The 9,939-nt window shown below is 37.9% G+C and overlaps 2 long non-coding RNA genes across 2 annotated transcripts; both read left to right on the top strand.

Moving 5' to 3' along the window:
• The first annotated feature begins 200 nt into the window (after positions 1-200).
• Positions 201-3,240, top strand: LOC147515009 (uncharacterized). Its single transcript, XR_015209776.1, has 5 exons — positions 201-289; positions 620-1,142; positions 1,511-2,101; positions 2,612-2,739; positions 2,947-3,240. It is a non-coding gene; the product is annotated as an uncharacterized LOC147515009 (long non-coding RNA).
• Positions 3,241-4,620: 1,380 nt separating this feature from the next.
• On the top strand, positions 4,621-6,974 carry LOC147515008 (uncharacterized). Its single transcript, XR_015213342.1, has 2 exons — positions 4,621-6,007; positions 6,086-6,974. It is a non-coding gene; the product is annotated as an uncharacterized LOC147515008 (long non-coding RNA).
• The last annotated feature ends 2,965 nt before the right edge of the window (positions 6,975-9,939 follow it).

Here is a 9,939-nt window from a genome sequence, read left to right as displayed (position 1 = left end):
TTGTTATTTTCGTTTTTTTTTATTTTGAAATACACCAAAATTTTGAAATATCGGTTTTATGAGTAAATTAGATCTTCAGATCTAGGAGGTCGGATCCGACGGCTCAAGAGGAGAGTGAGATAAGGGTGGCACTCTAAGAGTGGCACCCTAGACAAACCCATATATATATATATATATATATATATATATATATATATATATATATATATATATATATCAGCCATCATTCTCTCTCTCTCTCTTCAAATTGAGTTCTCTCATTAGAACAAATTCCATCCATTCAATCAAGGTAAAGGAAAATTAAAGAAAATGAATTTGTTCAGGTTGTTTTTTATTATTGGTAGCCTTAATTCGAGTTTTTGTAATGATATATGATAACTGTAATTCATGATTTAAATTTTTATGATATTTAATGATTTTCTTTGGTTTGGAGAATTGTTCAAATTGGGTTTTCTTGGTCTGATTTTTTAGGAAAGTTCAACCTCTTATTCGTCAGTATTCAAGCCTCTCATTGTCTTCTTTTTTACTATTTAGTCATCTAATTATTGTGGTGTTATTGTCTGTTATTGGAAAGATTTTTCTTATCTAAATAAAATATTTAGATTTTTCTTGGCAGTAGATTTTGTGTGTGAAACAAATACGACAATGGTTAAGGTGTACGTCGACGTCTTGAAAGTTGAAAGTGTGAGGTGGATTATTTGAATGGTGTAATGATTTCACTTTTGGGCACTTCACCTTGGACGCATGGGGAGGAAAGTACCAAAAGGAGAAAACTCAATTGAGTACCTTATAGATGTGATACAGGAGTATGATCAGTCTGAGCTTAGTGTTGAGGCACTTGCTGATTTTGCTCTTACGGGAATGAAGCCACCACCAATTTCTGATGAAGACATGTCAATATCCTCAGTTTGCCCAACACCACAACCTGCCAAGGGACATGAAGATGTGCACCGGGGTAAGGGAACTACTGCTGGCGGTAAGCGCCTCCCTCTGTCAATTGGCACTGGTAGACACAGGGGTACTAATGACTGGGATCACAGTCTCAGGAATCCTTGGGGAGCATCGAAATTATGAACTCCTGGTCAGAGTGTGGTAATGGAGACACTAAGGTTTACACCTTCTAGGCAACGGACTGATCCTAGGTAAGTACTTCATTTAATGTGGTTGGCACGTACAGTAACATTCTTATCTAATGTCTTTATCTTCAAATTGAATAAATCAACACAGAATATACATCATCACTGCTTGCTCGCGGTGTATGCTAAAGACTGGAGGTTGCAAAATGAGAGAAGAATGTGCGGTGGGTTATAGTGTAGACACGCTACTATATCAGTGTGTCACATTAAAACATCTCCTTTTTCTCTCTTAGCTTTACTATGATAAAATAGATATAGAGCATCCCCTCTGATGCGGCACAATACACATCTCATACATTACAACTCATTTTCTAGCATATTATGGGAGTTTTAAGGAATACGTATCCTGTTTTATTCCTATTTCTTTGATGCAGTGAATCTCCTGTATCCTACATTTACTCAAACGACATACTCCAAGGCACTCCAACACCTCGCAGCAGTGGCTACACTGTTAATGAGGATGACTACCAAACTCCGAAGGTAGCCATTACTTCAATGACTCATACCGACCTTTGACCAAAATTTGCCAATTCATTCTTCACTGAGATTGGGGATCTAATGCGGCGCAACTTCACCAATATTCGACGTACCCCAGAGCTATTTCTCTCAAGGCAAATGGTCCTCACAGTAATGGGCATCATGATGGCCACCATGTTCACCCACCCTGAACAGAACTTGCAAGGAATCACTGATAGGCCCAGCTTCTTCATCTTCACAGTGTGTCTATTCTTCTTCTCTTCGAATGATGTCGTGCCTGCATTTATCCAAGAACGCTATATATTTGTTCACGAGTCATCTCACAATGCGTATCGTGCATCTTCTTAAACCTTTAGTAGGGTTGTTTCTTAGTATGCAGTTGGGAATTGGTTATACCGAACACCAGTAAGGCTTGGAAAGATTTCTATTAGAAGATGATGCCATGAGATGTGGAAATAGCTTGATTTGGGACTTCTCCTGAATTATAGGTAATTATGTACACTATAGGTTTTAGACATTGTCTGCACGCTCAAATGAGAAATATTTTTAAGGTGGAGTATTACACGCAAAGTAGCATCACATAATATGTAGGACATGTCAATGGCTTAATGTGTGTAGTTAAAATACGATAATTACTAAGGGGTATTGGATGGATTTATATTAGTTATTAACTCAACTCGATTGAATATGCAATTTGTTTGTGCGGTTGAATCTCTTCCTCTCTTGAAATTTGTACAGCAAATGCATGAAACCATATGGATTGTCATTTTTTCCTTTAATATATATTATTGATGGCGACTGTGTTTTATTAAAAAATATTTTTATGTGCTTTGTATTAACGACAATGGTCATCTTGGTACTTATACTGTATTTATCTCTTCATACAAGTTAAATAACAAACAAAGGAAAAAAAAAGGTGCAACATTAAAAGCATAGCCGTTTACCAAGGTATGACAGTTTATCAATTGTGTTCTCTTCTTAACAGTGTCCAATTTCAGGGTTTCTCTGCAGGTCTTCTATTGCTCAATGAAATAAGCAAAGCAAAATTAATTGCCATGAATACACTATTCGAGAGACGAGTTTTATGATACGTGACAATTTGTTTGGAGATTGACCAGCTATGACGGTAAGACGGCAAACCCAATCAAATCTTAGTGGGTTCAATTCCATTTTAGTCGTGAATTCAGTTCTAGCCACTTGGTGTGTGCCACAATGTTAATAAGAACTAAAAGATGTGTTTGATTCAAATATAAAGCGAAATTCAATTCCAGTACATTGCTAATGATTGTTGTTCAGTTTTCTCATTTTTATTTGTGGTTGACTGATCATGCAGCTAAAGAGCAACAATGAACTCTGGGTAAGGCAACTTACAAGTGAACACAATTCAAGAAAGCCACTCCATCTCACTTTACATTGGTAATCCGTTATTTTTTGCATAGAAATTGAAGTCTCTAATATATGTTCTTTATATTCTCCGCTTTCTATAAATCCTGTTCGTAGGATTATATAACCTATTGTGTTATTGGGAATAATGTTTGAGAACAACTTTCCAGATTCTTCAATTGTATACAGAAGATGTCCCAGTTTTGGATCTTCTATTGAATATAAAAGGATTACATTCTTTTCATTGAGCTGTCTTTTTTTGGAAATGACATGCCATTCATTATGCACAATGCCTTTTTTTTAATGATCGTATTTTGGAAATGAAGTGTTTGTATGCGAATCTTTCTTTGCTATTTTTTCCCCCTCTCATTTAATTTTAGTAAGTGATTGCTCTTGGACTATTTTGCTTATTGTCTTAATTTAGGATGGTCGATCTTGAAAGCAATTAGCAAGTTGCTATTCTAGAAGCATTGTTACCACACTAACTTTGAGCGGTATTGGATTATGAGTACCAAAAATAATGATGCAAAATCTGACACAATTAGGGCATTGGTCTGTGCTATCGTGTACAACATTTAGAATGCGCTACAAGTGCGTGTTCTAATACTCTTTAGAAGATGAAAGTCCATAAAGCTCTAAAGGAGATACCTGGAACTTTGGCAAACAAGGAACATAATAGGATGACTGGGTTCGTATATATACAATTTAAGCATATCAAGACAACCAATATTTAATGCAACTAGGTCAGATTGCTTGAAGAAACTCGGAAGTTGAATGCAGAATAGTTAAATGATTACAAATAGAATTGGGCGTGGAGTTCTTATTAAGGAAAAACAATGGAACTACTGACTTTATCTTTTTGTGGTAGTCGAGATGCTAGATATATTATACTTACTAGAGTTTAAAGGTTTAGATATTAGTATGATAGCAGCAGATCAAATTAACATAAAAAAAACTTAGTGTATTCAAATTCCAAGAGATTTATGTATACAAATAAATTATAATAAGTCAGCAATAATGTTCTTGGCATCTCCAAGCTTCTAGAAGTGCATTGATGGAAAATTTTGAAAGCATAGAGCTCCTGTATTTAGAGAAATAATCAGAGGAACTGACCTACTTGATAGTTGATATAAGCTCTGCAATTTGTCTGATTTCAAAGTGATTTATGGATTTCATAGTAATTCTACCATTTCACAACCGTAACCTTATATGGATGAAGTTCATCTCAGTCCTAAATTATGCATTTCTCTATTAAGCCGTTTAACCAAATAACCTTATTACATCGACTTCAACTTAATGAACAATTTGCCAACAACTACGTTCCAAGAATTTTTTTAAAATTATTATGTTATCCAATTACCTGTGTTTTCCTTACTAAAAATGTTATACGTTATATTCACCTATTTCCAAATGCTTTCAATAAGTTAGTGACAAAAATGTTAAAAGAAAACTACTCATTACTAAATAAGTTGTTATTTATTAACGCATTATACTTTTCGAGTTGCCTACTTCTCAAATCTCCATTTCCATTACACTAAATACATATGTAATTTTGAATCAATCTATCCAGAATGCCACTTTATGAAATCCGTGCCAAAGGCATGGGCATTAACTAGTAGGCTACATAAGAAGCAATTTTTTGTCTTCTCAAAAAGCTATATTTTGGTCTTTCTAGCTTTATGTTCTTTTAACTTTAGGCTAACTCCAATGGTTTGGTGAGTTATGGCACCAAACCACAATAAAATAGTGTCGGGGCAAAAACTAAAGCAAAACAGATCTACCCAGACACTCTTAAAAATCTACCTTCTGAATATCACAACCCATAGAATGACACACACAATTGAATGATAATGATTGTAATGGGATGGTTTGTTTGGATGTTTGAGACTGAACCACTTTTTAGTTCGGTTGCTGCCTACATACCCCAGAGGGATCAAGTCACTGAAAGCCTACGAAGTATAGAGCTTTCAATGTAGTTCTGTTGCTGAAAAACTCTTCAATATGTAACCACCCGAAACCTAGAGAATCTCTGAATCTGGATCCTTATCTTTAGTTTTTAGGTACATTGAATATAGTCAAAGCATCCAGGTTCTATGGGATCCGGCTGGGCCTTGTGTTTAGCTAATTACGGGCTTACAGTGAGGCTTGGCCCACATGCCATGTTGTGCCCTGGCTACGAACCAGGGCTAAGCCTGAAGATATGACGGATCCAGTCTGGGTGCCATGTCCAGAGAACATGCCTAGCTGGTCCATAAAGACGTTGTGATGCTGGGCATTCTGTGCCCTGGCTACGAACCCGGGCTAAGCCTGCAGATATAAAGGGTCTAGTCTGGATGCCATTTCCAGAGAACATGCCCAGCTGGTCCATTGAGACGCTGTGTTGTTGAGCATTCCATTGAGCTGGATCTCCCATTGCACACAATCGATCCAACGAGGACACTAAATAAGAGGATTAGATAATGTCATGTGGACCATTTATGAGGGTCCACACATCTCCCCCTCTCTGTCATGCGGAGCAGCCACGTAGCAGAGAAGAGAAAAATAATTTGAAAGCGTTGCTTTCGAACAAGCATGTCAGCAATGATATACCTGAGAGTGTTGTTATACATAAGCATGATGACTTGGCAATTCCGGTGGCTGGAAATGAAATAGTTGTTTCCTATGCTTAACTACAGTACGGTTTGAGACTTCCCTTGGGGAAGGTGATGTCCAGATTGCTAAATTAGTAAGGGCTTACCCTGGGCAGATGATGATCTTATTCAATTTAGTAACGAGCCCAGTTCGCTATATCCGCCAGTCTTATGACACCAGACTTGGAACAATGGAGATGCATCTTATGCTCAGGCCTAAGAAAAGGATTTTGAAGGACATTCCTTTCTTCATAGTTTACTTTGTCTCTTTGGATAGGAAGTTTATACATCCCCCTACTTATTACTTAACATGGCATACACTAGTCCACAGAGTTTGAGGCTGGGTAGGTCACGGAACGGATATTCCAAATAATTTCTCAGGTGAGCTCCTTAAGAAATTATTTTCTTCTTCCATAGTTTTCTTTGTTCTGCAGCTCAATTTAGTTCTTTCTTTAACAGATACTTGGATTTCTGATGTTGTGGATGATGTACAGTTGACTCACTCTGTCCATGTCTCTGGTCACTCCGGTAACTAGGGGTGTGCACAGGTCGGTTCGGGTCGGATTTGGGTAAAAACCGACCACCGAACCGACCCTGTCAGTTTATGTATAGCAGTAACCGAACCGAACCATTGCCCATGACTTAACCAAACCAAAATTGACCCGACCAATTTACCAGCTAACTGATACCCGATCCAAACCGGCTATCTTACAGTTTAACCGAGGAAGAGAAACAAGAGAAGTTCTACTAGCAAATTTCAAGAAGTTGTTGGCTGTTCACTTGAAGAATAATGTTGTCAAAGGAACACTAATCAGGGTCAAAACTTCATTCAAGTTATCTAATGCTGCTAAGAAATGCAAGGTTGCTTCAAAGCTTGATGTGAAAGCAGTAGAACCTGCAAAGAAGTGGGATGTTTCAAAGGCAATGGCTTATGTTCCTACTGTTACTGAGAAGAAGGTGAAGAAAGTTGGGACACCTGCGAAGATGAGTAAGAAGGTTGTTGCTGTGAAACCAAAACAACCCAAGTTTATTAAATCTCGTGCTGCTATGGAAAGTAAGGAAAGCTTAATTTTAGATATGAAAAGTGATAGTGTCATAGTGATAATGGGTACAGATCCTAGGGATTGTTTATATTAAATGGTTTAAATGTATGTTTTGATTGTTTCTTTGTTTGTGTTTGTAATGGTGTGGACGTGTGGTGTTGGTGTAATATGGTTTTGATAAAAATGAGAAAGGGACCACCAGTCCACCACTTGATTTATAAATAATGGAGACATTTTGGTCAATGAGAAGGGCCCACTTGATTTAAAAAAAGAATAATCCAATCGAGATCTACTTTTACTTCAAATTGAGTATAAATATTCTAATGTTTTAATAGGTAGCGGGTCGGGTCAGTTATTATCGATTCTCACAAATATTAATCGAGGACTGAACCGATCTATTCGGTTTTGCTATATTTGAAACCGAACCGAACCGTTATTATGCAGATAACCGAACCGAATGGCACGGGTCGGGTCGGGTCGATTGGTTCTATCAGTTTTATCGGATTTTTGCACACCCCTACCGGTAACCACAAAGTGAGAAACAATTATGTAGATAATTGCTCTGCTAAAAAAGTTAGAAAGGACCCTTGTTCCGGTTCGATACCATTTTCACTATCTTTTCAGCATGCTGAGGAGGTCTTGATTAAGTCTTCCACCCTTTTTCGTGAGGCTTGTGCCGAGGCGGAGCTAGAGCTTCAACGCTCACGGGAAAATGTTACCACTTTGTTGGAGGAATGTCATCGACTTAGAGAAACACTAACTGCTCATGATGAGATGATTGCATCTAAAGACTTAGAGCTGATTACTTTAGCTAATAGGCTCAGGGAATCCCAAAAGGTTGTACAAGCTATGGAGAGTGACCGTCGTCTAAGTGAGGAGAATGCAGGTCGTGTGGTGCAGGAAAATTGGCATCTAGTTGAGGAGTTGCGCCTGCTCACGAATCGTGTTACAAACTAGCCAGCATGACATCTTGCTTTTCTTATTATGTATCTTCCGTTTATAGTCCCGATATTTCAAAGGCTCCTGCACTGTAGTTATATCTTGAACTACTATGATGTTGCCTATAAGGCGAAGCCATGGACTTTTCTGAAATGAAAAATCATCAATAACGGCTTGATAATAAAATAGAACTTGAAAAGTATTGGCATGAATATTAGCAAAGTTATATACTACCACCCCCCAACACTGCATGTGGATACGATTCACATGTAGTGTTGAATAAGAAAGTTTATTTTGTGTATACTGGTAAAGTTAAGTCTTTTCACCAACATAATGTAAATAGAAATAGAATCGATAAGGAATCTACGTTTGGCAATTCACCAATATTCCATTTCTAGAATAATTCGGTTGAATAGATGCAACCGGGCTGAGCATGTTGTTATGCTCAGATTATATATACTGAATGACAGTGAATTGTAGCTAAAGAATAACCCGATTGAAGTGTAATCGGATTGAGCAATTTTGTAGTAATGCTCAGATAAAATAAGTCTATATAGTTTAACCATTGTAGGTGTTATTATAGACATTTTCGGAAAAGATTATCCCAGTTAGCCTGAAGCATACCTGGGCTGAGCTTTTTTGCTGTGAAGCTCAGATATGACGTTAACGCACATAGTCTGATTCTATGCATATTGTCATTTGTTTAGAGGGTCAATGCCATACAACCGTACTAAGCAATGTTCTCTATCCAAACTTGGCGGTGCCTCCAAGGGATAGATTGCATCAAGCACTTGGGTTTTTGAAGTCTTAAAAGTTTGGAGTTACCCAGTTCACAAATAGGACCGAGCCAGAGGGTCGACGCCATTTACTCGGACCAACGCACAGTGCGCTTCTATATGTTGGCTTTTTAAACTTTGGGGATTTGTGTTTCACGCCAAAGCCAGGCAAGAAGATCAAAGCTATATACCTGGACCCGATACTTTAGTCGTACGAGACATTTTTCAAGCCTGACGCACTCGCAGCACTTGCCTCATCACTTGCCCCAGTCGATGCCAAGGGTTTTCACAGACAGGAGGATCGCTCAAGTCTGTACTAGGCCATAGGGTCAACGTCATTCACTTGGATTATAGAATTTGAGTTGGAAGAACACCAAACTCAACCAAGCGCGCTAAGCGCTTGAACTTGGATTTTAACAAGAAAGGTGAGGCTCCTTACTTGACCAGGCATGCTAAACATTAGAACCTGGATTTTTACTAGGGGAATTTGATTACGACATTAAACTTGACCAACCACGTTGAGTGGCAAAACTTGGATTTCAGAATAAATGGAAGGGGATTAGCCACTATCCCCATTTTAACCAAGTGCGCTAAACGCTTGAACTTGAATTGTATAGTAGCAAGTAGGAGGTATGTAGTTCACCAATTCTAACTTGACCAGGCGTACTGAGCACTTGAACCTGGGTTTAGGGTTGAAGATTGAGCACATAAGAATGATTTTCTGAGTTCAATCTAGCTTTGCTTTACAAACTTTGGTGCTCAAGTGAAAACCTTGTGGAACTTCAAAAGCTTAGAAATACTTCAGATATTAATTCAACTATGGCAAAGAATTTATAATAATAACATGCCTAGACTTTCCTGGATTAATTGCTACAAGTGTTGAGGCTTTGACGCCCCCAACATTGTTTTTGATATGCTAAAATGGTATATCCAAAATATTCTAGTTCTGATATCCCTACGTGCCCCAAAATAAATTGTACTGAGGTTGATCTCATCATCGTGGGCCTTAAACTGGCTTCTCCACTTGCTTTATTTGTTGTAACTGATGCACTGTAGACGCCCCCAATAACGCTGAAATGCCCCTTATGTATGGAAAATTTGGAAGCATGTTGATATGAGAACTTGAGATTGGCTAGATATAGTTGGAGATGCAGTCCACTAGAACAAAGTCAATTGTGTAATATAGACTAATTTTGATGGATCATTTCTTTATTGAATCACAATTGAAATCAATGATAGAAGTAGCTTATTAGCTATAGGATGTGAACCATGTTGTGATGATCACAACATCTTGGTGTAGACAACATAATGTTTTATGTCGAGCATGCTGAGCTTGATTATCAGACTTCAACCCTCAGAAATTGAGCATGCTGAGGCGGACGCTCTTGTTTGAACCTCCAAAGATAATCCAATGTTGTCAGATGATTATGAAGAACAAGGTAAATAATTGTTTTGTTCCGACTAGAATGACGCCTTCGACATAAACAATTAATTAGGCCTAGAGTTTTGCTGAAGTCGCACGCAGTGATGTTAAAGTTTCTGAAATTTCAAATCT

This window comes from Coptis chinensis, chromosome 2 (assembly GCF_015680905.1).
Source record: "Coptis chinensis isolate HL-2020 chromosome 2, ASM1568090v1, whole genome shotgun sequence".
In the NCBI taxonomy this organism is placed as follows: Eukaryota; Viridiplantae; Streptophyta; class Magnoliopsida; order Ranunculales; family Ranunculaceae; genus Coptis; species Coptis chinensis.
This window is presented reverse-complemented; position numbering and strand designations above follow the sequence as displayed.